Source organism: Narcine bancroftii, chromosome 11, assembly GCF_036971445.1.
Source record: "Narcine bancroftii isolate sNarBan1 chromosome 11, sNarBan1.hap1, whole genome shotgun sequence".
Taxonomy (NCBI): Eukaryota; Metazoa; Chordata; class Chondrichthyes; order Torpediniformes; family Narcinidae; genus Narcine; species Narcine bancroftii.
In genome coordinates this window covers 98,607,089-98,634,899 of record NC_091479.1, presented here as the reverse complement: position 1 = coordinate 98,634,899, position 27,811 = coordinate 98,607,089, and the positions used below count along the sequence as shown (strand labels likewise).

The following is a 27,811-nucleotide window of genomic DNA, read 5'->3' as shown; positions in this document are numbered from 1 at the left end:
GCTAAATTGTGAAACAATTTAAAGATAATGAATAGAGTGAAGATGTTGACAGGTGAATTGAAGGCAATTCATTCAGATATTTGCTCTGCTGGATATTTAATATATGAGCATGCAGGAAATGGAGAGGATATGGATTGTGTGGAGGCAGAGCTGATTTTAGTTTCAAGGTTCCTTTTATTGTCATGTAAACATACATTAAAAATGTAACATACACAATATACTTTAACCTTTGTCTGCCTGTAAGCAAACAAAGAATGGCCGTAAGCATTTTAATATAACGTTGGCATTCCTACTGAACGGACATGACGGGCCAAAGGGCTTTTCCTGTGCTTTGAAGGATCAGTCAAAGAAGGCGAGGAAATGCATGCGTGCATAAATGCTGTTCAGAATCTATTTCATTAGCTTGTGAAACCCTGGTTTCACATCCTGATGTTGTGAAAAGTCTTGTAGACATACAAGACTTAGCAGCGGGAAGGGGAGGAGACATGTGGCAAATCTGGATGCAAAAATTAAAGCATGGAAATGTTGAAAATCTGAAGTAAAACCAGAAAATGCCTAAAGCACTGGTGAGTTTGGCTAGAATCTACGGAGTGGGACAGGATTAATGGAGAATGAAGTTCGACAAGAGGTCTTCAACCTGAAATATTAACTATATTTTTTCTGCTCCACCACCGTTCAACCAGCTGAGTATTTCCACCATTTTATGGTCAATAATTGGTTATCTTACCCTTGTTTTGTGCTGTTTGTTCTCGATATCCAGCAGCTAATTTATTCCTGCCTTGATCTTCAGTCAACCTCGTCATTTGCTGGAACAAGGCACTTTCTTTCCAATTTGTGTTTACCTAGTGTGTCAGCTTCCCTGTGGGAAAGGTGAGGTTAGGGTGAATAGTAAAATTAGTAATGTGGTACTATCTGAGGCCGAAAGAGTGCCTTTTAATCGAGATATTATATTCAAGTGGGTACAGAGGGAATCAGACCTGGGGGATAGGGTGAGAGAGCCAGAAAACATGGAATGCTCCTTTCAGCCCAACATCCATGCCAACCAAGTTGGCAATCTGGGCTAGACCAATTTGCCTGCATTTGGCTTCCATCCTCTTAACTCTTCCCGTCCATTTTTGTGCCCAAATGCATTTGAATGTGGAGTGTGGATTGTGGTGGGTCATGTGGCTTTTCTGTCTAGAACATGGTGGGAATGTAGATTATGGAAAGTTACCTGATCACTCCTTCTGGAACCTACTCAGAAGTCACATTACCTGCCAATCACTCTGCCCACCTATTAGTGCACACCTGACCATTGGCCCTTTTAACCACCTAGGGATTACCTGGGCCAGATCTTCCAGCTCACTGTACTATTAAGTCCAGCACATGCAGTAGCTCTTTTTGTTTGCTCTTCCGTCCTGAGATGAACCCTGCACCAGTCTAGGTCATGAACTGTGAACAACGCTTGACGAGCGTTGGTGAGGTGTGCACTACATCGGGATTGGTGTAGTGCTGGAAAGCATTGCATTGGGCCCACATTAGACAAAAAGTGGCAGGTAGTGTATTATAGTCCTTGGTTGTGATAAACCTGTACCAACAGTTGCAAAATCGGTAGTATCCATCTGATGTGACTGGGTTGTGCTGTGCTTGTGAGAGTGTAAGCACTTACTGATATTGGTAGTGTTAAGTGACTGAGTTGCAATACGTTGTGTGTGATTGAGAGTGCACTTTGTAGTGTGCTATCCCAGTGTGATCCCCTTACACGTGTTTCAATAAAGATTATTTCTGCATTCAGGCTGTATCCAGACCCATTTAAAAGTCTGATAACAGTCGGGGAAAAAAAACCTGTCCTGCATCTAGAGATATGTTTTCAAGTTCATGTATCTTGTATCTTCTGTCTGACAGAAGGGAGAGAGAGAGAGTGATCAGGGTGGGATTATTCAGGCTGAACCCACCAAACCTTTCCTTTCTGATTCAACAGAACATCAGGATTTACACAAGTTTCCTCTGAATGCTTGTTCCACTTATAGACCACCCTCTGAGTGAGAAAGGTGCCCTTCAGGTCCCTCTTAAGTTTTGCTCACTGAAAACGTATGCCCTCTAGTTCTAGATTTGACAAGTAAGGGAAAAACAGACGAGGAGCATTCACTTTATCCACACTGTTGATGATTTTATACACCTCAACTTCCATTACTCCAGGGAAAAATGACCAAGCCTATTCAGCTTCTTCCTATAGCTCAAGCCTTCAACTCTCTATTCCATTCTGGCGAATCTCTTCTGCCCCTCTTCCAACATCATGACGTCCTTAAATGTTATATTTTGAAGGAGGTGTCGAGCAATGTTGCCCAAGAGCAGAGGTGATGGTAAAGGCAAAGAAGGTTCAAGGCTCTCTTAAAGGGTAATCCTGACCTACAGCAAACTAAATTGTAGAAATGCTGCCTCAGAAGTCCAGAGACCAGAGTCCAACTTTTTTGAAGGAGGGTTAAAGGGACAATTTACCCATTTCCCTATTTTAGTTTGATCTGATTTCCCATTTATTGTCTGTAGCCTTAAGGCTCTTCAAGATGCTTCTTAAATTTTCCGTGGCTTTCTGCTTCTACTGTTTTACTGTTCTCTCTGTATTTTGCAGTGTGTTTTATATCCTGCACTTATGTATGGGTTGACTTGCTGGATAGCATACTACTCAAAGCTTTTCACTACTCCCCTGGATGCGTGAGCATAAGCTTGAATTTTGCAGCATTTCCATAGAACACTACAGCACAGAAAATAGGCCATTTTGCCCCTCTTGTCTGTGCCAATCACTATTCTGCTAGACCCATTCATCTCCTCCCTCTCCATAACCCTCCAGACCTCTCCCATCCAGTCTATTTTTAAAACTCAATATTGAGCCGTCATTCACCACATCAGATGCCAACCCATTCCACACTCCCGGCACTCTCTGAGTGAAGAACTTTCCCCTTTCAGCTCAAAACTATGACTTCTTGTATTTATCTCCCCCATTCTAAGTGGAAAAAGCCTACTCGCACCCATTCTGTCTGTGCCTCTCATCATGTTGGAAACCTCGATCAACTTTCCCCTCATTCTTCTTCGTTCCAAGGAATCTTGTTTAATCGTTCCCTGTAACTCAACTCTTGAAGACCTGGCAACATTATCCTGAAGCATATTCACCACTCACCACAACTCCTTCTACTAATTAATTTAAAATTTTGTCCCTAATTATTGTTCCTATTGCCGAGAAAAAAATTGTTATTTTTGTTCATCTCATCATTTAATATGCCTTCATTAAATCTTCCTTCAGTTAGCTCCATTGTGAAGAAAATAAACTCAGTTGAGCCCGATGTTCTATTAACTCTAATGCTCCAACCAAGGCAGAGTAATTGTAAATCCCTTATACTCCCTCTCCAGGACTTTTACATGATGTTGACGAAACATACAGAATAATGTCACAGAGGGTTGTTCGCATCTGATCATTTGTGATGAGTAAATAATGAAAAATTGGGAAGGTCTGTTGCTCAAAGGAAAGACAATCTGACAATCAAGAATAGAAGGTGTCGTGCCATTGGATGTAGGTGTTACTGGCAAAACCTGAATTTAATGACGAACCCGAATAGTCCGAGATGGTGAACTGCCTCTTTGAATTGCGATGGTCATTTAAGTCAAGAAAGCGCACTAATGACTACTTGCTCAGAAGTCGGAGGGAATTTGTCATGCCCAATTTTTACAGATAAACCATTGAAGGTATCCTGTTTGGATCCATGGTATGGGAACTCCTCTGCCTAAGACCATATGAAATCGCAGAGAGTAAAGTCTGCAGACACCGTGATTAAAGTAAAAACACACAGTGCTGGAGATGTGTGCTTTTACTTCTGAGTTTCTGTATGTTTTCACTTCAATTATGATATCTGCAGACTTTCATTTTTACTCTTGTCTATTGCAAATCTCTGTGAAATCTCTTTGAGTGATGCCTACCCTGAAGATGTTCTCTTTTGCTCTCTGAAAGGAGGTCTGTGCGATTTTCTCTCACTGCTCCTCATCTGTAATCCCTGCTGCTCTCAAGCTTTAAGACTCACCCAAACTCACTTCCACAGCCACGTTGCCTTCCTCTCTACTTATCCATTTATTACCTTCTGCCTGTGGGACTGTGGTCCTCTCCCTGCCCTTCCCCCTTCCCCACAGCCATTTTGTTCTGCTGCCTGCCTACACTTTGTCCATACCTTGATGAAGGGCTCACAGCTGAAATGTGGTTATCTTTCCTATACAATGTACACTTTGATCTGCCTAGAATTTCCAGTATTGTGTTTTTTACTGAAATTGCTGAGAGTTGTTAACGCAACTCAGAGCCATCGCGCAAACCAACCTCCCCTCCATTGGCTCTGTCGATGCCTCCTGCCATCTCCACGGTAATGGAGACACATGAGAGACTGCAGATGCTGGAGTCCAGAGCAAAGAACAACCCGTTGCAGCAATTCAGCCAGTCGTGGGATCCGTGGGAGAACACGAATGGTCAATGGCAGCCAAAATGATGACCATTCTGATTTCCCACTGATGCTGCTTGAGTTCCCCAGCAGATTTTTTTTTTTTTGCTAAATATCAAAGGAGTTAATCCCACCCTGATCACTCTCTCTCTCTCCCTTCTGTCAGACAGAAGATACAAGATACATGAACTTGAAAACATATCTCTAGATACAGGACAGTTTTTTTTCCCGACTGTTATCAGACTTTTAAATGGACCTCCCATTAGTTAAAGAAAGTGCCCTTCTACTTTTCTCTATACCCTGCACTTTGTCTTTGTAACACTATACCTTCCACTCTTTGACTCACTGTAAAATTACCTGGCATATTTTTGGTTATATTATTGCTTCACTTGCTGTACTTATACAAGGGTTGACTTGCCTGGATAGCACTGAAAACAAAGCCCTTTCAACGTATCTCTGTACTTGACAATAATCAATTAATTTCAGAGAATAAATGGTAATAAATTTCCAAAGTAATGATAATGTTGAGAGGGTGTTGTTGAGCTCCTTGAATTTTGTTGGAGATTTACTCAGCAGTTTAAGTGGTGAGTGTTCGACCAACAATGCAAACCTTGCAGATGATTTGTACTGTTTGCTATGTAAATCTCGGCACACAATGGATTGTGGCCAGTCTAAAGAAACTTCTGGATTCTGACAAAACCCACCCTACCCTGCTTCACCTCCTCGCCAACACAATTTGCATTCTCTAAACCCTTGAAATGTTGATTGAGGGGATTCATACATTACAGTAGAATGAAATGTGAAGGGAAGGTGATTAATGCCCTACTTTTGAGAGAAATTATGGTGTTAACTACTCCAAAAGCAAAGATAATCAGAAGTGACAACATTGCTGATAATTTCACCAAAAAAAATTGTAGTTCCATCGCCTGGAATTGGAGGTAGGATTTCCAGAAGGCAATTTCATTTGAAGGGAAAAGGCCTGACAAGTTTGAAGTTTATTAATACACTTAGCGATCAGAGGAAATGTGAGGAACAAGTAAATTAGCAGAATATATTTTGGACCCAGTGGTTATGAAGAACAGACTAGATCCTTGGCTTCAGATGTGTTAGAGCAAGTCACAGGACATGAACTGAAGAAGGGTAAAAGTAGATTTCCTTTTATTGGGTGTCTGGGAAAGTTATATCAGCTCATGCAAGCTAGCTTAATTGTAATTTCCTCAGTTGGATAAACTTCTTTATGATGGTGTATGAGGCATAACCGAAATGCTGTTTAAGCAAGTTTCCAAAGGAAAAGAGAACAAAAACAGCTGCAACCACTAGAAAGTAGAAAAGAACGGTCTTAAGAAGCATTTACTAATTAAATCTTTGAAAAGGAGGGGTCTTAAATTTAAATGTGAACATACAGCTCAGTAACAGGTCCTTCTAGTCCATGAGCCTGTTCACCCCCCCCCCCCCCCCACACTAACTGACAATCCCTGTACAGTTTGAAGGGGCGGGAGGAAACTGGAGCATCCGGAGGAAACCCACGCAGACAAAGGGAGGTCGTACAACTTACAGACAGTGGCGGATTCGATCCCAGGTCACTGGTGCCGGAATAGCGTTGTGCTAACCGCTACGCTAGCCTTACCTTCTGGCCTTTGTTTTTGACATTCTAACAGTTTTGCTCCACTCTTTGTGACAATAGGTTGGATCTCAACGGGGACACTAGATTCACAGTGGGGAGAAGTTTTAACGGTGATGAACAGTAGACTTAGGTAGGTACTGTAACACCGGGTTCATAAAGGGGAGAAGGTTTAACGTTGATGTACACTCGACTGGCAGAAACTGTGAGACAGGATTCACACAACTCCCACAACTCCCTCTCATAAGCTTGTAGACCTCATCAAGTCTCTTCTCATCCTTCAATGCTGCACAGTGAAAAGTTCCAGCTCTGCTAACCTTGCCTCATAAGACTTGTTTCCCAATTCAGGCAACATCTGGTAAATCTCCTCTGCCCCTCTCCATAAACCAATGATGGAGAGGTTAGCTTAGGCATGTGCTGCAGTTCATTCTTGGCTGCATAGTAGAGCCTGCTGCCTCACAGTGTCAGAGTTCTGGGTTCAATCCTGACCTCTGATGCTGGCCTTTGGAATCTGAATGTTCTCCCCATGCCCACGTGGGTTTACTCCGGGTGCTCTGGTTGTGAGGGTTGCTGGGTTAATATCCCACTCTCAATTACCCCCAGCGTAGATGAAGAAAAGTTGGAAGGAGTGTAATGCTAATTCACCAAAACGTGACCAGATATGCAGCTTATAAAGGAAATAAAAGTACCAGGCTTGTACATTCTCAACAGAGGATGATTTAAATTTTAAATTTAAATTTAGACATACAGCACAGTTACAGGCCCTTTCAGCTCATGAGCCTGTGTTGACCAATTATACCCAAATGACCTTCAACATCTGGTATATTTTTGAATGATGGGAGGAAACCGGAGCCCTGGGGAAACTCAAGCAGACACAGGGAGAACATGCAAATGACTTACAAACAGCGGCGGGTTCGAACCACAATAGTGAGAAACTACTGTTTGTAGGGCAAAGAAACAGGTATTTGAAATACAACCCAGGTCATTCAGGACAAGACTGAGCTAAAAGAATGGAACTTTCTCCCATAAAGAGCTGAAAATACTAATTAATACTGCTAAATCTGAGACTTATTCTGTTTCCATATTCCTTCTGCCACATGTACAAGGAAGTAGGTGGATTAACTTGCTCTGGGTGGTGAAATGGCCGAATGGCCTACCATTCCTCAGAACTTGCTAGGTTTCTAATTTGCATCGTTTAAACCTATTCTCTGGAAAGGATGGTTGCATTGGAAATGAAGATGGCCAATCTACACATGAAGACATCCATACTTATGTGACTTTATTAAAAAGTCTCCAAAGTATTATTTTTCACTTTAAATAAAGGTAATGTGTATGAGGGCATTCAAACAAAAGGAATTTTATCCATTTGAGTTCACGTGATGTTGCTGTATGATGGGATTACCCACAGGGTGTGCTGTTGTTGGTTTTATTAACACGGAGTGGGGAATTTACAGCTCTGTGGGCAGTAGGAAAACAGAACTGATTTTTTGACCCCAAATCTCACATGAATAAGCTTTTGTCAAGGTAGACAAAGGAGTACTCAAACTCACAAGGGCAATTTGACAATTAACAAACCTTTACAAATTGGGGAGTGATGAGGTGATTGGGAAACCTTTTCTGTGATCTTGATGGGGAAAATCAAATCTACTTTTACACTGAACCTGATCTGATATCCTGGCTCAATCAGAGATGCAATTGGTTACCACGGTCCTCAGGGGAATAAAGGCAGCTTCATTCCACTGGTTCAATACCGGTGACTAATTCTCACATGCACAAACTGGCTTCAGTGTAACAATGTGGGAAGGATGTCATCAAGCTAAAAAGGGTACTCTAAAGATGTTATATATATGTGTAATACACACACACACACAGATATAAATATATATGCACATACATACATACACACATACACATATATATATCTATATATACAGTACATAATATGGTATATATAAAATACACACACACATATTTATACAGCTATATATACACAGACACACACAAATGTGGTCTAACAGAAAGGGAAAAAGTCTCAAGGACAAGTTGAGGAATGAAGTTGAGGAATGAAACAACCCCACAAACTTCTGGGAAATGTTGAATTATGACCACATGAAGTTGGGACAGAGTCTTCATGATGGTATTGTTAAACTTGAGCTAATATATCAGGATCTACTGGAGTCTTGTAAGCCCGAAATGACTCACCCACCCACCCTAACAGTTACCTCCCATTTCAGATTTCAGATGTATTGTTAGAGTACATACATGACATCACATACCACCCTGAGATTCTTTTTCCTGCGGACCAGGCAGAATTACCAATTATTGGTAGAGCCAAAAAACTATACTCAACGAACACATGTAAGCAAATAAGGAAATGTAAATAAACTGACTGCAATAGAGGGAATAAAAATCAATAAAGTGCAAAAGTAAGAGTCCTTAGCTGAGTTCTTGATTGAGTTTGTTGTTGAGGAGTCTGATGGTGGAGGGGGAGCAGCTGTTCCTGATGGTGTGAGAATTATTCCCTGGAGAGTAGAAGTGAGAACAGAGCATGTGTTAGGTGATGTGGATCCTTGATGATTGCTGCAGCTCTCCGACAGCAGCATTCCCGGTAGATGTTCTCGATTGTGGGGAAGGTTTTGCCTGTGATGTCTTTGGCTGTGTCCACGACCTTTTGTAGGACTTTATGCTCAAGGGTACTGGTGTCCTCATACTAGTTTGTGATGCAGTTGGTTAGCACACTTTCCACCACACATCTTTAGAAGTTCGGCAGGGTTTCCGATGTCGTGCCAACCCTCCGCAAACTCCTGAAGAGTTTCCCGTAGTATGTTGGGTTCAGGAAAGATTCTCCAAGAAGTGACTCCCAAGAACTCTGTGAAAGAATCTGCTGCTCTCACAATGGCCTAGTGTCGAGCAGCATGGAATGAAAGAAAGCTGACCTCAATCCTCAACATTAGACACAGAAGGTGAGAACAGGCTGACTTCATTTTATGACTGGGCCATCCCTTGGACAGTGCATTCCCTGTTAATTCTATTGTTCCTCTTGGTAAGTGCTTTCAAACATAATTGATTTTGAAACCAGAATGGCTGGGACCATTTGGAGCTTTTAGCGCTAAATCTCGGGATAGGTTTCTTGTCGAAACATTTTTGAAAGGGATTGATGAGAGAGAGAGAGAGAGACCAGGAGGGTGCTTTTTCTGCTTGCAGCCTCGTAACTCTTGATAAGAACCATTTAAGACTGAGACAAGGAGAAATTTCATTACCCATAGGGTTATAAATCTTTGCAATTCTCCCTCTCACTGTGGATTGTTAGCCATTAAGTTTATTCAAGACTGAGAAAGAGTTTTGGACACTAAAGAAATAAAGGGATATTGGGATGAAGTGGGAAAGAAGTGTTAATATACAAGATTGGCCATGATCTGATTGAGTGGTTGTACAGATTGGGCAGACAAATAATGTGCAGTTGTGCTTGTTTCTTATGTGATGTTCTTTTCAGTAATAACTCTTTCGAGATGTCCAGCAGAAGAACTATAGAACATTGCAGCATGGAAATAGGCTCTTTGGCCCATCTAATCCATGCTAAATTATTATTTGCCTAGTCTCATTGAACTGCACTTGGACCATATCCCTCCATACACCTCCCATCCACGTACCTATCCAAATGTTTCTTAAATGTCAACATTGTGCCTGCATTCTCACTACGCTCTGGGTGTAGAAGTTCCCCCTATTGTTCACCCGAAGATCTCAGGTTTCACCCTTAACCCATGTCCTCTAGTTCTTGTCTCATCCAACCTTAGTGGAAAAAGCCTGCTTGCATTTACTCTGTTTCTTCTTCTTTGGCTTGGCTTCGCGGACGAAGATTTATGGAGGGGGTACCTCCATCAAATCTCCCCTCAGGCTTTCACGCTCCAGGGAATAAAGTCCTAACCTGTTTAACAGTTCCCTGTAACTCAATTCCTAAGTCCCAGCAATATCCTTGTAAATCTTCTCTGCACTCTTTCAGTCTTATCGATATCTTTCCTGTAGCTATCTAACTAAAACTGCACATAATATTTCAAATTTGTCCTCATTAATGTCTTTTGCAAATCTTAGATCCGATACATATCTGGTGAGGAAAATGAGGTAACAGGCAGGTTTCAGAAACTCCAGATATTCACAATTTTATGTCAGTCTACATTAGCTTTATAAATAGTTTAGGCTTGGAGATTGCAAAGTTTCTGTTTATTTATTTAATATTTCACTGTGAACTAATGCAATAATAATATACACATTCATCATTAAAATATACAGTGACATTTTCCCCTTTTTCCTACCAACCTTCCCACCCCTTATAATATAAAGTAAAAGTTAAAAAAAAAGGAAAAATGAACAATCAGTAAAAGAATACATAAGAAAAAGAGGTTGTGTCATCTTAAATTTTATATTTAAGACTTTTTATATTTGTCATTTATTATTTTAAGAGGTGGAAGTTTGGGAACTTCCATCTGCTTTTTAAATCACACATCATGAACAAAATTGCATTCTCACAAGTACCCGGTTTAAAAACTGCTTATTTCCACAATCTCAGCAGCAGATTATTAATTACGTAGAGAAATGAGACAATCTCCCACTTTTCATTAAAAGCTGAATTTCATCTCATTGATCAGAAGTTGGGCCTGCTGGTGATTGAACATGAGCAGTTATCTTTGGCTCTGTCCGCAGTGTGACAACGTGGGGATACTCACACTGTGTCTATAGCCTTAATTAGAATGATCAAGCAGGAAGCTGTTATCAATTATCAAGAGAATCTGTGCCCAGTGTAAAATAGTTTTCCTCTTTGAACATTACTGACGTCACAGGATGCTGCCTGTGGACCAACACCAACACGATTGACTGATGGTTCTAAAGTAGATAGTATTAACAGGGAGATATTTACACTTCCTTCTCAAAGGTGTGCCTATTTTGGGAAAGTGCTCGACAGTTTAAGCAACCCGATAGTCATGGATTTCTATGAAGAAGATTTATATTTTATTTTTAAATTTTAGACACAGCACGGTAACCCACGAGCTCATGCTACCCTATTTACTTACAAAACCCTGTACGTTTGGAATGGTGGGAAGAAACCAGAGGAAACCCACGCAGTCATGGGGAGAGCACGGGCTGCTGGTGCTGTGATTGCTTTGTGCTGAGATGAAGAAACATTTATTCAGCCAGAATGGTGGCGTTTCTGTGGAATTCCTTGCCAGAGATGACTTGGAGGCCGTCATTTTGTATATTTAAAGTGGAGGTTAATAGATTCTTGATTAATAAGGGTGTCAAAGGTTCCAGAGAGAAAGCAGGGAAATGGGGTTTAGGAAAATACATCAGCTATAATTTGAATAGTGGGGCAGACTCGATAGGCTGAATGATGTAATTTTGCTCATACATTTTAAGGGATCTTTTGCATGATAAAATGCTCTCTCCCCCCCCCCCCCCCCCCCCCCACTGTTTTTCTGGTCAATGTGTCCTGTTGGGGTCAATACAACAAATTTGGAAATTTGGGGACTGTTGGCAAACCATTGATTTATCAGCACAGAATCATTACCTATTTTACCTACAACCCTGTTGTTTATGGAACTTTCTTGTCTGCACAATCGTTTAATTTCTCTGCAGCTGAGCATGGTTTGAATACTTTGGGGCGAGCTCATCAACAGGTCAGACAATAGATTCAATATTTGTTACCTGCCACTTGTATTATTTATCTGGCTGCCAATGAAGCTTCACTCATCTGTCTGCCACTCTCTGCACTGTGGTAACAAGGGCCCACGTAAAGCTGAGGAGTAACATGGAACACTACAGCACAGTACTGGCCCTCTGGCCCTTGTGCTAACTCGTATATTCCTATCAAAACAAAAACAAAACCTGCTTAAGAGACTCTTAAATGCCCCTAATATGTCTGCCTCCACCTCCACCCTTGGCAAGGCATTCCAGGTACCCATAAACTCTCTGTGTAAAATATTTACCCCTAAACTTTCCTCCCTTCACTTTACACTGGTGTTGCTATTCCCTCCTTGGGCAAAAAGCACTGGCTATTAACCTTATCAATGCCTCTCAGAATCTTGTAGACCTCTATGAATTCACCTCTCATCCTTCTTTGCTCCAAAGAGAAAAATCTTAACTCTGCTAACCTTGCCTCAGAAGACATATTTTACAATCCGGCAACGTCCTGGTAAATCTCCTCTCCACCCTCTCCATAGCTTCCACATCTTCCAGTTTTTATCTCGTAATCTATAATTTCAAGTGTCTCTCTCCCTCTGCCTGTGCCAGAATTGAACACTTGACCAGGGAGTGATCATGGTTCAGTTTTCCTCAGCACAACTTGATCTGTGGGCGTATGCTGCATTTCACAGTAGACAATGGACAATAGGTACTGGAGTAGGTCAATTGGCCTGTCTAGCCAGCACCGCCATTTATAGGATCATGGCTGATCTTTCTCCCCTGAGTTCTCACTCTCTAAAAGCCCCCATTTCACTGGTTTAATGAACACATTCTCTCTTTCTCTCTAACTGCTCCCTTTAACCAATAAACCACAGCTTTTTACATAGAGAGTGGTAGGTGCCTGGATGCATTATCAGGGATGGTGGTGGAGGCTGGTACAATGGGTACATTTAAAAGACCCTTCGACAGCACAGGGATGCAAGAAAAGTAGAGGGTTACGAGTGTGAGCTAAGAAAGGTTTAGTTTGTTTGGTGGGTTTATATAGGTCGGCACCAAATCGTGGGCCTAAGGGCCTGTACTGCGCTCTAATGTTCTATGATCTATGTAACCACATGACCTTTTCTGTAGCTTATTCCTGGTCTCACCTTAGGGACCATTGCCCCTTTCCCATATCCTTTTTCCAACACCTTCCCTGCAGCTTAATATTAACCAGTTTCCCTTTTTCTCAATTCTTCCTCAGATCCTGCCTGACCTCTTGAGTGTTCAAGACATTATCAGTTTTTATTTCAGATTCTAACATCTCCAATTCTTCGATGTTCTTTGTCTTTCACAGTGAAACAGAAATAACATAATTCATTATTTAACAAAATGGTACATTTCAATGACTAAGGTATATTTTTAAACAAGAGCAGCATAATTTTATAAATAAAACAATATTCATATATTAAGTTCAAGACTGACATTCATATATAACAATGCCAAGCACTCATACATAATAAGACCAAATTATTTCATAAAAGAACTCACATTCACATATACGAATGACATTTAAGAAGAACAATATCAATTGTAATGTAATCTGTTCACATGTAAACATACACACATTGACATTTGAATGGCAGTAGGATATAAAGGAGCTGTAACATACCAGGGGGGGTTAATATTATGTACCATCTGCGCTAAGTCCAAACGCTAGCATTTTCTTGATCCCCACTGGGCAGGTATTTATTCTTTCTTCATTTTACTGCAAATAAACCAGATTTTCTTGTGCGTGTTTCAAAGGTGTTTAAAATTTGAAAGACTGCACTATGTCTGCAGTTACCATTTAGATAAAACTCGAAGACTCATTGATTGAAGATTTACGAAGTGTTCCAATTAGTTGCACTGCAGGAGGGCTTCTTTTAATTCAGAGAGGTCAGTAATTGGTGTGGACAGGGACAGTTCATTCGCTGCAATTTGCAGGCGAGGAGGGAAAAAAAATCCAGTTAATAACCACATATGTGAGCGCGAAGGTTCTTAAAATGAACAAGAAGAGAAAAACAGAAGAATTAATTACTTCTGTAAGCAGATTGCTATCCAACAGCAAGGACTTGTGTTTCTCAGCATTAGCAGGGGAATTTCTGACAGCCAGACACTGCTGATGCACTAGTTACTGGGGAAGTGAATTCGGCACCGTTTCACAAAGTAATTATTTAAACAGATAATCTTTGGCTTGGCTTCGCGGACGAAGATTTATGGAGGGGGTAAAAGTCCACGTCAGCTGCAGGCTCGTTTGTGGCTGACAAGTCCGATGGGGGACAGGCAGACACGGTTGCAGCGGCTGCAGGGGAAAATTGGTGGGTTGGGGATGGGTGTTGGGTTTTTCCTCCTTTGCCTTTTGTCAGTGAGGTGGGCTCTGCGGTCTTCTTCAAAGGAGGTTGCTGCCCGCCAAACTGTGAGGCGCCAAGATGCACGGTTTGAGGCGTTATCAGCCCACTGGCGGTGGTCAATGTGGCAGGCACCAAGAGATTTCTTTAGGCAGTCCTTGTACCTTTTCTTCGGTGCACCTCTGTCACGGAGGCCAGTGGAGAGCTCGCCATATAACACGATCTTGGGAAGGCGATGGTCCTCCATTCTGGAGACGTGACCCATCCAGCGCAGCTGGATCTTCAGCAGTGTGGACTCGATGCTGTTGACCTCTGCCATCTCGAGTACTTCGACGTTAGGGATGAAAGCGCTCCAATGGATGTTGAGGATGGAGCGGAGACAACGCTGGTGGAAGCGTTCTAGGAGCCGTAGGTGATGCCGGTAGAGGACCCATGATTCGGAGCCGAACAGGAGTGTGGGTATGACAACGGCTCTGTATACGCTTATCTTTGTGAGGTTTTTCAGTTGGTTGTTTTTCCAGACTCTTTTGTGTCGTCTTCCAAAGGCGCTATTTGCCTTGGCGAGTCTGTTGTCTATCTCATTGTCGATCCTTGCATCTGATGAAGTGGTGCAGCCGAGATAGGTAAACTGGTTGACCGTTTTGAGTTTTGTGTGCCCGATGGAGATGTGGGGGGGCTGGTAGTCATGGTGGGGAGCTGGCTGATGGAGGACCTCAGTTTTCTTCAGGCTGACTTCCAGGCCAAACATTTTGGCAGTTTCCGCAAAGCAGGACGTCAAGCGCTGAAGATCTGGCTCTGAATGGGCAACTAAAGCGGCATCGTCTGCAAAGAGTAGTTCACGGACAAGTTTCTCTTGTGTCTTGGTGTGAGCTTGCAGGCGCCTCAGATTGAAGAGACTGCCATCCGTGCGGTACCGGATGTAAACAGCGTCTTCATTGTTGGGGTCTTTCATGGCTTGGTTCAGCATCATGCTGAAGAAGATTGAAAAGAGGGTTTGTGCGAGAACACAGCCTTGCTTCATGCCATTGTTAACGGAGAAGGGTTCAGAGAGCTCATTGCTGTATCTGACCCAACCTTGTTGGTTTTCGTGCAGTTGGATAATCATGTTGAGGAACTTTGGGGGACATCCGATGCGCTCTAGTATTTGCCAAAGCCCTTTCCTGCTCACGGTGTCGAAGGCTTTGGTGAGGTCAACAAAGGTGATGTAGAGTCCTTTGTTTTGTTCTCTGCACTTTTCTTGGAGCTGTCTGAGGGCAAAGACCATGTCAGTAGTTCCTCTGTTTGCGCGAAAGCCGCACTGTGATTCTGGGAGAATATTCTCGGCGACACTAGGTATTATTCTATTTAGTAGAATCCTAGCGAAGATTTTGCCTGCAATGGAGAGCAACGTGATTCCCCTGTAGTTTGAGCAGTCTGATTTCTCGCCTTTGTTTTTGTACAGGGTGATGATGGTGGCATCACGAAGATCCTGAGGCAGTTTTCCTTGGTCCCAACAAAGCTTGAAAAACTCATGCAGTTTGGCATGCAGGGTTTTGCCGCCAGCCTTCCAGACCTCTGGGGGGATTCCATCCATACCTGCTGCTTTGCCACTTTTCAGTTGTTCGATTGCCTTATATGTCTCATCCAGCTCTAGCCTTAGGGGCTGTTGAGGGAGCTGGAGCAGGGCGGAATCTTGGACTGAGCGGTTGGCACTGAAAAGAGATTGGAAGTGTTCTGACCATCGGTTGAGGATGGAGATCTTGTCGCTGAGGAGGACTTTGCCGTCTGAGCTGCGCAGCGCGCTTTGGACTTGGGGTGAGGGGCCGTACACAGCCTTTAGAGCCTCGTAGAAACCCCTGAAGTCGCCAATGTCCGCGCTGAGCTGGGTTCGTTTGGCGAGGCTAGTCCACCACTCATTTTGGATCTCCCGGAGTTTGCGCTGAAGATGGCTGCATGCGCGACGGAAGGCTTGTTTCTTCTCTGGACAGGACGGCTTTGTAAGGTGAGCCTGGTGGGCAGCTCGCTTCTTTGCCAGCAGCTCCTGGATTTCCTGGCTGTTTTCGTCAAACCAGTCCTTGTTTTTCCTGGAGGAGAAGCCCAGTACCTCTTCAGTGGATTGCAGTATGGTAGTCTTCAACTGATCCCAGAGGGTTTCAGGGGACGGGTCCGTGAGGCGGGTTGCATCGTCGAGCTTTGCTTTGAGGTTTGCCACGCTCGAAGATCTATTCTCCTTGAAACTACTACGGAGGTGTAGTTCTTATGACCGTGCAGGTTTCAAAGACACGGGCTTAATTGAGATAAGACAATTTGAGGTTTTCCTTCAGGGAACAAAATCTGCCAACCTTACCCAAGTGTGATCCCTGTGCAATAACAAATACAACAACTATGAATCTTAAACGCCCCTAAACATTGGGCATCACAGTTAGCGCACTGCCATTACAGCGCCAGCGGCCCGGGCACAATTAGTCACTGTCAGTAAGGAGTTTGTACTTTTTTACCCGTGTCTGCATGGGTTTCCTCTGGGTGCTCCAGTTTTCTCCCATCTTTCAAAATGTACTGCAGTTGTAAGTTAATTGGGTATTTGGGCAATATGGGCTCGTGGGTCTGTTAATGTGCTGTATGTCCACATTTAAAAATAAACATTCCAGAGGCATGATGATAAATGGTTACCTTGATGAAGGACGCAGGCCTGATACATTGGTTCTATACCTTGATGAAGGGCACAGGCCTGATACATTGGTTCTATACCTTGATGAAGGGTGCAGGCCTGATACATTGGTTCTATACCTTGATGAAGGGCGCAGGCCTGACACATTGGTTCTATACCTTGATGAAGGGCGCAGGCCTGATACATTGGTTCTATACCTTGATGAAGGGCGCAGGCCTGACACATTGGTTCTATACCTTGATGAAGGGCGCAGGCCTGATACATTGGTTCTATACCTTGATGAAGGGCGCAGGCCTGATACATTGGTTCTATACCTTGATGAAGGGCGCAGGCCTGATACATTGGTTCTATACCTTGATGAAGGGCGCAGGCCTGACACATTGGTTCTTTACCTTGATGAAGGGCGCAGGCCTGACACATTGGTTCTATACCTTGATGAAGGGCGCAGGCCTGATACATTGGTTCTATACCTTGATGAAGGGCGCAGGCCTGACACATTGGTTCTATACCTTGATGAAGAGCGCAGGCCTGATACATTGGTTCTATACCTTGATGAAGGGCGCAGGCCTGATACATTGGTTCTATACCTTGATGAAGGTCGCAGGCCTGATACATTGGTTCTATACCTTTGCTTCCTATGGATGCTGCGTGACCTCCTGAGTTCCTCTAGCACTTTTGTGGACTGCAATCACAGCGTTTGCTGACTTTCCTAATTAACCACAAAATAATAAATAGTTGCTTAGCCCAATGATTCCCATATAATCTGGAAGAACAAATATAATAGAGTGAAGTGTGAAAGATGCTGTGATTGCAGTAGAAACACAGAATTGTTGGAGGAAATGAGCAGGTCCTGCAGTGTCCATATATTACTGACGTTTCGGTCCTGAGCCCTTCTTCAAGGTATGAGTAAAAAGCAGGAAGGTGTCTGAATTAAAAAGTTGGGGAAGGGGAGAATGGGGTAGGGGAGGAGGGGAAAGTACAGACCTACAGATGAAAGGTATTAATAGGATATGGATGGGACACAGGAGAGAGCAAAGGTGGGAATTGACTGTGAGTATGTGTTGTTTGGGGCTCTGTGGAAGCAGAGCTAGGGGAAAGTAGACATAGGGAAAAATGGGGAGGGGGCAATCGATCTTAATGCCATCTTGTATTCAGTGTTTTTTCTCTCCCCCACTGTGTATTGAGCACTTGGCTGGAGGCTCTCTTGTCCTTCTCTAGATAATCTCCATGCACCACCTTCTCCACCAGAGCTTCCAGTAATGGACTTGAAAACCACACTGTTTCATTATTCAAAATGGTTACTTAAGAGAGTGGATAAACCGAGGGACCTTGGGGTTCAAATCCATACATCCCTTAAGGTCACCGCACAAGTTGACAGGATAGTTAAGAAGGCCTATTAATGGGGGGATTTAGTTCAGGAGTCACGAGGTCATGCTGCAACTCTACAGATCTCTGGTGAGATCACATTTGGAGTATTGTGTTCAGTTCTGGTCACCTCATTATAGGAAGGATTTGGAAACTGGGAAACAAGTCTTGTGAGGCAAGATTAGCAGAGTTGGGACTTATCTCTTTGGTTTGTAGAAGAATGAGAGGAGACTTATTAAAGGTCTACAAGATTATGAGAGACATAGATAGGATGGACAGCCAGCGCCTGTATTTCAGGGAAGGAATAGCAAACACCAGAGGACATATGTACAAAGTGAAGGGAGGGATGTTTAGGGGAGACATCAGGGATAAGCTTTTTTCACTGATTTGTGGGTGCCTGGAATGCCTTGCTGGGGTGGTGGTGGAGGCTGAAACAGGGGCATTTAAGAGACTCTTAGACAGGCGCATGGATGGAGGAAAGTGGAGGGTTATGGGGTAGGGAGGGGTTAGTACTTTTTAAAAGAAAAATATGGGTTGGCACAACATCGAGGGCTGAAGGGTGCTAAAATGGAAAATCTGCAGATACTGAAAATCTAAAATAAAAACAGATGATTTTCAATGGGTCAGGCAGCATCTCCACATGATGTGTCAGATTGATAACTTTCATTAGAAAAGTTTAAAATCAAGCTTACTTCAAGTTGAAAGGTGGAGAGAACAATAGGAATGTCCGTGATAAGATGTAGACTGAGAGAGATTGAATACAAGAGGTGGTTGCTAACCACATGTCATCTATCTGAGGTTGATGTCACTAGAAAGAAATGAATATGAATAAGAACAGAGAAGAAACACAGCCCTGGATCAGTGTTAAATATGGCACATGCTGGAAAACTGAGATAAAGGAGAATGCTGGAAGTACGTAAGGTGCCAGGCAGCATCAATGGGGAGAGAAAAAGTAGCATTGAAGTGCCTAGCAGAAATATGAGGTAATATTCCTTGAGTTTACATCCTGCTTTGTTGGAAAACATTAGCTGTTTACAACATGAACTCTCCTCATCAATCCCATTCTGACTGACCTCTGTCTTGCCTCTTACCGTGTTCCAATAAAGTTCTAATGAGGCCTATATTTTTGCCAGCTCTGCAGTGTTTGAAAGGGGCTGGTTTATTAAGGTGCACCATTTTAAAGGGTTATTTCCTGACATTATAGCTGTAAGGGAAAGTGGTACTAATGTGAAAAATTGGTCTCCTAAAACCATATAGTGTTTGATATGGGAACCCATTAACACAGATGAACAGTGTTTTTTGTTTGGAACTGTTTAAAACAGTAGAAGGGGAATTACTAAACCATTTTACTGTTGCAAAAAGCAATGCCTTAAATCTCTCAGAAAAGGTCCATCAAATGGAAGATAAAATAGTTCCTGTGAAATTTAAGATGAATCTGTGTATCAACAACCAACTCAGACTGAAGAATGTTTACCAATTCAGCATATGTGTGAATAACCTCACAAAATGCTCGACTTAATGCTTACAGAAGTTTTGTTCTTTATTTTGGTATGTGACAGGGATTTAGCATGAATATTTTATGACATTCCATCACTGAATGAATTACACTGGACAATGAAGATTTTACTTCCTGAACACTTTTGGGGGGGGGGGGGGGGTATTTTATGGATTTTCTGCTGCTGACCATGAACATTGCCGTACAATTTTCCTATCATGTATTGCTTTTAAAATTTAACCTACTTTTGTGATTTCTAGTATATTGCCCACAAAGCAAGCTATTTTTGCCAGTCCAAGCATGCCTAGGTGCTATGCAAATATTGTCTTAGGCCTAGGTATGCTTAGTCAGGATAGATGAAGACAGGCTATAAAAGCAGCTCACATATACAGATGCTGTGCATAACATTGATGGAGATTGAACTGCATGTTGATGCACATATTCTTCAGGAAATAGCATACTGAGCAAAAAAGATACTACATCCAGCTGATTGACAACATGCTTCAAGCATACAAAACCATGAAGTACAACATATAATTGAAAATTACTTTTCTGCATTTGCTCTTTGACTTCTTCCCTTTTGATCTTGGTGTAGTCAGTGACGAACGTGGTGAAAGGTTTCACGAGGACATGGCGACCATGGTAGTATCAGGGCAACTGGAATCCATCAATGTTGGCCGACTGACACGAGAAGTATCAGATTCTGAGTATAAATGAAAATAAGCGGAAAGATATTTTTAGGTCAGTTTAACCAATGCAATCTGTCAGCATCATTATGCGATTAAACATGCTGAATTCAATAAAAGTTTCTCCACTTCCTACTTGAAACAGCAGACCTGAAATTATCTTTGTTTTCATCTTGAAGTTGTCTATCATAATTCCCAATATTTTTTTCAGGAAGCAAACCTTTGGAAAAAAATTTGTTGTCCACTGTTTTTGGAGAACAGAGGGCAGTTTTTCATTCCTGGATAACAGATTGTGCGTTGTCTCTCAATGATGTTTCATTTCACTCCTTTTAGTAAATTCCTCACCCCAAAGAAATGGAGTTTAACCTTGGGGGAGAGTTTATTTGCATTATTCACACAGAGAGCCATAGTCATGGGAAGATGGAAACATTAGTTTCTTGAATATATTGCTTTTATAAGTGAATCAATATGAAGCAGATAATACCTTGGTTCTCTGTGTATATAATATTGTAAACTTCATCTGTTCTATAATCTCTTTTAAATTACCTTTTATAAATTTTCAGAAGCATGTTCAGGATTCAAAATATTGTGGAGCCCTGTTTATGTGTAATAAATTAGCATTTCTCAATATATAATTTCTAACAAAGCTTATCCAAAATATGTCAGTTAATGGCTTCATTACCTAAAACACCTGGACATTTTATACCAGTGAATGATCTAGTGGATCAAAGCCAACTCATTCATAGGGGTTTATTTGCAATCTCCCTTATTTCAATGTGTAATATTTCATTTCTCCAAATGCTGTTGGTGGAAGTGGATCAGTAAAGATTATTGTGTCCTCGAAATGTCTTTTAAAATCTCTCAGTTAGAAACATGACCATTTATATTTCCAAACTCATTTGTGTCTGGAAAAAGGAATAAGATATTCGTCAGGGATTCTATTCACACCATTGATTACTTAAAGAGCAAGTCTATGCTGTAGAAATGTTTTCCCCTTCACATACTCTTCCCTTCTCCCCAGCCTTTTGCTTCGGGTGCCTGCCTGCCTTTTTATCCAAATCTTGAAGAAGGACTCACTCTCAAAATATTGGTTATATATCCTTACCTCCTGTGTACAGTGCGAGCCCTGCTGAGTTCCCCCAGCATTTCTGTGTTTCACAGCGTCTGCAGACATTTGTGTTTCACTCCATCCTCTTCCCTTTTGTCACGTTGTTTCTTAAATGTATGTTGTGCGAATTCCTTTGGTCGAGTTATTTTCAAACTTGGCGAGGCCGGCATTTTTGCTGCTCTTATCCCAATAGACTGGGCCAGCAGTTGGCAGCTTGCAGCTTTTCCTCTGAATTGAATCATTAATGACAGAAATATTCCAGAAATATCTGATTGATGGAGGCCTTTGGTAATGCTGTTTTTCCTGTTGACATTTGGTTAAATGGGAACATTTGTCATCAGTGGTGTTACTTATGCTCTCCCCTTCTGATACTGCCGAGGTTTATTTATACATTCATCATTTTGATGGAAGCCAAATTCTATAAAGTGAATGGCAGCAGAAAGATGCAAATAAAGACAAAGGGTATTTGTACTATATTTGTCAAGTCTTTGCAAATGCAAAACAATAGAATTCTTACAGTAAATCCACCATCACGACAAGTTCAATATTAGGGTTCTTTTCACATTTTGTTCTTTTTAATTAACCTTTTCATTAACTTTGGATTTTCTTTCCAAATTCAAGTAAGGAGAAGAAACAAGTCCACTCTATTTTAAGAAAATGGCTGTTCCTCTTTCAAAAAGAGGAATACCTCCTTTAGGGACGGCACAATTGGCGCAACGCTATTACAGCGCTAGTGAGCGGGTCTCTTTTCGAATCCTCCGCTATCTGTAAGGAGCTTGTACGATCTCCCCTTGTCTGCGTGGGTTTTCCCCAGGGGGCTCCAGTTTCCTTCCACCCTTTGAAATTTACCGGGCTTTGTAGGTAAATTGGGTGTAACTTAGAGGCACCGGCTTGTGGCCAAAATGGCCTGTTACCATGCTGTATGTCTAAATTTAAATTCAAAATACAATTTTGCCCTCTCCATCATTGACTTACAGATATTCTCTGAACTTGGTGGTGATTCTCTTTTGGGTTTGTTGAACTTTCACTGTAGTAAATACATGTCAACTCCCAGTAAAGCATCCTCATCTGTTTCACTCCCTTTTGGTCTTGATCCTGTTCACTCTCACATCCCCATTAACTTCCCTAAGGGTTCCTTTGCCACTTACCACTGTGAAGGGTTAATTTCCACTGGCCAATTGACTGGTTGTGATGTAGAAGGAATCAAGAGTGCCTGACACAGACAGGGAGAGCATACAAACTCCATCCAGACAGCTTTTGTGGGCAAGATCGAAGCTGGGCTCTTCTGAGCTTTGGGGAAGCAGCTCAAATTGTGGACTCGGGCATAATATTAAAGCTAAAGTTCAAATTCATTATTCTGGAACTGCGAATTGTTTGGAGATAAACAGGAAAGTCATGCAGATGCTGGGTTTGTAGCGAGAATTTTTGGGACTTCTCTTTGCCAACTGAGGTAGTAAATATAAGAAAGGGAGGCAGAGCAAATAAAGCTCCTAGATCGTTCATCCCTCAACCAACATGAACTCATTACATCAGTTGAAAGTTGATGGTAGCTCCTTGGATCCTTCATTAATTGCTGAAGTTGGATCCTCAGCTGATTTAGACCCAAAAGGTCAATCCTACTGGTTGGAGGTATTGTGAACTTTATGAGCAGGCACTTAAACATTGTGATTAGGCCACTTTGGTGGATCAGAGCAAGGAACGTCTTCAATATGTATGGGAAAGGCACCCTCAGCTCTGCCATCTGTCAGACTTTTTTAAAAAAATGCCCAGAAACACTCAAATGCAATTAAACATAAAATAATCACATTAAAGTAACTAAAACAAAAAAGCCAACACACTTTCAACAGTTGAAAACACTAAAGTAAACCCAAACAATTAAAAAGGTGTCATTTTATGCTCTTGCCTTTCTTTTTCAAAGTTATAAAATTACTGACATTTTTTTTTCCTGCTATTATCAGACTCTTGAATGGTCCCCTTATTGGGAAAAGATGATGCCCTTGCGCTGGATCAACGGGATGTTGCGATTCCTGTGTTTTTACTTATGTCCTTGCACTGTTTAACTGTACCAACTTGCTACATCCTGCACTGTGTGCTAGTAACACAATACCCTGCACTTTTTGACTTCCTCTATGTCTGATTATTTTAATACAACCACTGGCTCAATTCCCCTTTGAAAACCATGATTGATTCTGCCTCTACCAACATGATCTTCAATCTGTCCAGCTGCACATTCTCTTCCCTTAACAGTTCTCAATCCTTCTTACAAAGGGAACGTACACTCCTATTCTTTCCATTATTTATACAAAAAATACAGATAAAAGACGACCACAGAGAAAATAAAATGCAAATAGGAAAAAGAAAAATGATAGAAATAGAAGTACAGACAGCATTTCAACACAGTACAGGCTCTTCGGCCCATGATGTTGCACTGACCTATATAAATATACTCAACAATTTAAACCTTCCCTACCTCATACCCATAACCTTCTACTTTTCTTGCATATATATATATATATATATATAACTTTGAAGAATCTTGTAAATGCCCCTATTGTACCAGCTTCCACCACTATCCCTGACAGTCCATTCCAGGCACCCACTACTTACACCTGATGTTTCACCCAAACTCTCCTTCCCTCACCTTGTATCGATGCCCACTGGTATTTGCTGCTGTCACCCTGGGAAAAAGCCACTGGCTGTCCACCCTATCTATAATCTTGCCGACCTCGTCTCAATCTTCCTCGCGCCAAAGAGAAAAGTAAAGCAGAGAAATAATTGAAATAAGCTGCGAATAATCATAATACCATCCTCTTTAGGACTTATTTTTAATGTTTTTTTGAAATCCTGCAGAACGGAAGAAGCCGATTCTGGCCATTTAAACCTGTGCTGTCCAATTTCACCAAAAGTAACCTACAACCTCACGTGTTTTAGAGGGTGGGAGCAAACTGGAGCACACATGCAGTCATGAGGAGAACGTGCAAACTCCTTACAGAGAGTGCTGGATTTGAATCCAGGTCACTAGTGCTGTAATGGCGTTGTGCTAACTGCTTAACCGTGTTGCCTTCTGTCCAGAAATTCAACTCCAAGATGTAGTACTGTACAAATGAAACAGCAAAATTTACTCTGATTTGCATGAACCCACTGGATTAAATTCAAAAGGTAGTGTAGAAACGACTGCCACTATTTCATAACAGAACGTAGAATATTACAGCAAAGTACAGGTCCTTTAGCCCACAATCTTGTGTCAACCTAAGTAAACCTGCTCCACAGCAAACTAACCCTACCCTACCTCAGACCCAAAAACCTTTATTTTTCTTACATCCATCTGCCTATCTAAGAGATTTTGAATGTCCCTATTGCACCTGCCTCCAGCACCATCCCTGGCAATGCATTCCAGGCACCCACTCCTCTCTGTGTAAAAATCTGTCTCTGACATCTCCCTTAAACTTTTCTCCACTCCCTTAAACGGATGTCCGCTAGTATTTGCCATTGTTGCCCTGGAAAAAGAAGCTTTGTCTCCCCTAACGACCGATTGGTTTTGTCATGCATAAGGCTTTGAAACAACATTCCCACTGCCCATTTAATATGGGTCAATCAGGATTATTATGGTGCAATTATTTTTCAACTAAATTCTGTTCACATTGCATGACTTTATACTAAAATGTGTACTAATCATTGCTGCAACCACTCCATGGTGCCTTCCAGTCTCTAAAAAGTTCAAGTTCGTTTATTTATCATCCTATTGTACCAATACAGCCTGATGAAAGCGTTCTTCGGTCCACAGTGCAGAAGTACATATTGTCACAACACATGTACAGATAAGTACAGTACATATATAGAGTAAAATCCCCGTTATCCAGAATTCAAGCAATTGGCTAAAAGAAAATTGTGGAAAATAAATAGGTTAAAAAAAAACAAACTTTAAAATTGGCAACCCCCTAGCAGTTAGTCTGCCAATCCACACAACATACAATCTCAAGCGACCGGCAAATGCATTTATCCAGCATCTACTAATAGGTTCTGTATATTAGGGGTTTTACTATATTTAAAATAAATATTATTAATAATAAAGTAGAGATGGGGAGGATTGTTTTAGCAATTCAACAGTCATTCAGCAGATTCACTGCCCGTGAGAAGAAGCTTTTCCTCAGCCTGGTGGTTCTGGCTCTGATACACATGTAGCTGGGAGTAGTTGGAAGCTGCTGCCCGCGGGGTGGTAGGGTTCCTCAATGATTTTATGAGCCAATATGCTGATTTAAAATAAAAGCATAATTGTTTGCGCATCTTGAGGATACATGGTGACATCAGCATGGTGACCTTTTCCAGGGGACAGAATGAAAGACCTTTTTCCTGTTTTATTGGTGGGGTTGTGTGTTCCAATGAATGATACTTAGCTTAATTGCGATTGCTTCTGAGGAAGTACCGACAAAGATCTAATACTAATTGCCAGAGACTATGGATAGTGAAGGTAAAATCTGCGACTATGTTGAAAAAATTCCACTGCAAGTGAGATGTTGAAATGCAGGTTAAAACATTGATGAATTGAGCAATACCAATGCAGGTTAAACAATGTTTAAAGGTTGATCAGCATGTTCAGTACCTGAGTGAAAGATGAAACACCTGCAAGGTCAAGCCAACCATACTTTTAAAGTTAAGAATGACAGAAATATTCTCCTGCTTTTGGTATCGTTTGTGAAATTTCACTTCCAGGTGTTCATTTCCCTAGCTCCAAATTTTCATTGAGCTTTTTGTCAAAAACCACCTTGAACATGTTGCCATGTAACTGATGGTGATGCCATAATGAACCAGTTAATGTAGCCTCTGCCAGCTTGGCTGCTGTATGCTGAAGTGAAATCTTTCTCCGTAAAGTATTCATATTATTTGACCTTGTTGCCTGATCTTTAATAGAACAAAGGAATAAATAGGAATTTCTGTAATGGGGAGAAAATTTGCAAACGGGCTAAGTGAAAGGAAAACAGATGTGAATTTGCATGTTTAAGTTCATTTTATGCTCAATACCTCATTGTTTTGACAAAAACAAATGATTTTTTTTATTCCCAAGAAGGGTGTTTAAATAATAACATTTCACATAATGGGGTTAAACTGTTCATTTAGTTGATGTTGGTATTGATCAATATTTTTTGGGAGACAAAAGCACATTTCTGATGTCTTTTGAAAACTGTTTTGGGGTCTTAAACACATGTCTGTCATCAGGGTACTGCAGCTCAAGAAATTGTGGGCAACTTTCATTAGTATATGACTTGGCTTGGAAATAATCAGATCTGACCCCTAAATGAAGTTCAAATTTTGAACTCAAGGCTTCGATGACATCAGGGAGAGAGAGAAATGGAAGGCGTTACATAAAAATGTTCTAATGTTGTTCCACATGGAGCATTTAGAATTACAAAATGTCGAGCTGCAGATTCTTTAATGAGGCAAAAATGAAAAGGCGTTAAGTGCCAGTAATACAAATTGTTTTATTGGATTTTGTCCCAACTGAATATTAGGAAGCCAAAGTCATTGTCTTCCCATTGGCTACAAGCTTAATTTCTTAGCCACCTTGTCTCCATTTCTCTCCTTGTTAGTTGTCTGTAGCATACCAAGCCATTTTACAGCATCTGAGGCACATTTTGGACCACATTTCAATGCCCCTACCCTCACAACAGCAACTGCCCTTCAACAATTCGTATCAGCTCTGTGGTATTCTGGGATATCCTGAGATCAAGCTTTTTTTTTAATAAATGAATTCTTAGCCGCTTTGGCCTGTCTTAAAACCAATAAATTCCAGGCCACGCTGTTAAAATCAAAGTCGTTCGCTTCTCCTCTGGCACTCAAACAATTACTTTAAATCTGATTCTATTGGTTACTAACCTGTTTGCCAGTGAAGTTTAGAATCTCTTTTCTCCATCAAACCCTTCATGACTTTCTTTAATCTTCTGCTAACCTTTTTTAGCTTTTGGCGGAAGCATTCATCCTGTCCCGTCTTTAAACAGATCATTCATACGTCCTCCAGATACGTTACAAAATGTCATCTTCACCATTGTACTTGGCCTGATCCAGAGGTATTGCTCAATTCATCAAGCTGCTGGCGTCTCAGGGGACGTCTGGACAGATTGTCTGCGGTCCAAAACCTCTGGCTGCTGGCACCTCACACCAGCGAGATCAGTTGTCCCACATCTGGCCAAGGTCATTTTGGCCTGCAGATTGATCTGGCTGAAAATGGCCGCCAAGCAGTGTAATTCCTTGAAAATTCCTGACTCCACAGTGTTCCTTTTCTGGTTGCTATTTCTGTTTGTAAAGCCGTTGCATTGACCAAAAAATTATTTTGCAATGATTGCATCGGGTGAAATGAAAAGGATAAATGAAGAGGAAATTGTAATTTCATGGTTGCAATTT

At 41.6% G+C, this 27,811-nt stretch overlaps 1 protein-coding gene and 1 long non-coding RNA gene across 11 annotated transcripts in view; one reads left to right on the top strand and one right to left on the bottom strand.

The window, feature by feature from the left end:
* Positions 1-27,811, top strand: part of LOC138746189 (chemokine-like protein TAFA-2) — a 266,704-nt gene that overhangs the window by 177,178 nt on the left and 61,715 nt on the right. The gene's annotated exons all lie outside the window — the stretch shown is intronic.
* On the bottom strand, positions 734-26,184 carry LOC138746190 (uncharacterized). Of its 2 annotated transcripts, XR_011346791.1 has the most exons (4): positions 26,016-26,184; positions 21,413-21,833; positions 20,170-20,324; positions 734-859 (listed from the first exon to the last, which is right to left on the bottom strand). It is a non-coding gene; the product is annotated as an uncharacterized lncRNA (long non-coding RNA). The 2 variants fall into 2 exon arrangements; XR_011346790.1 differs by lacking the exon at positions 734-859 and having other exon boundaries at positions 19,669-20,324.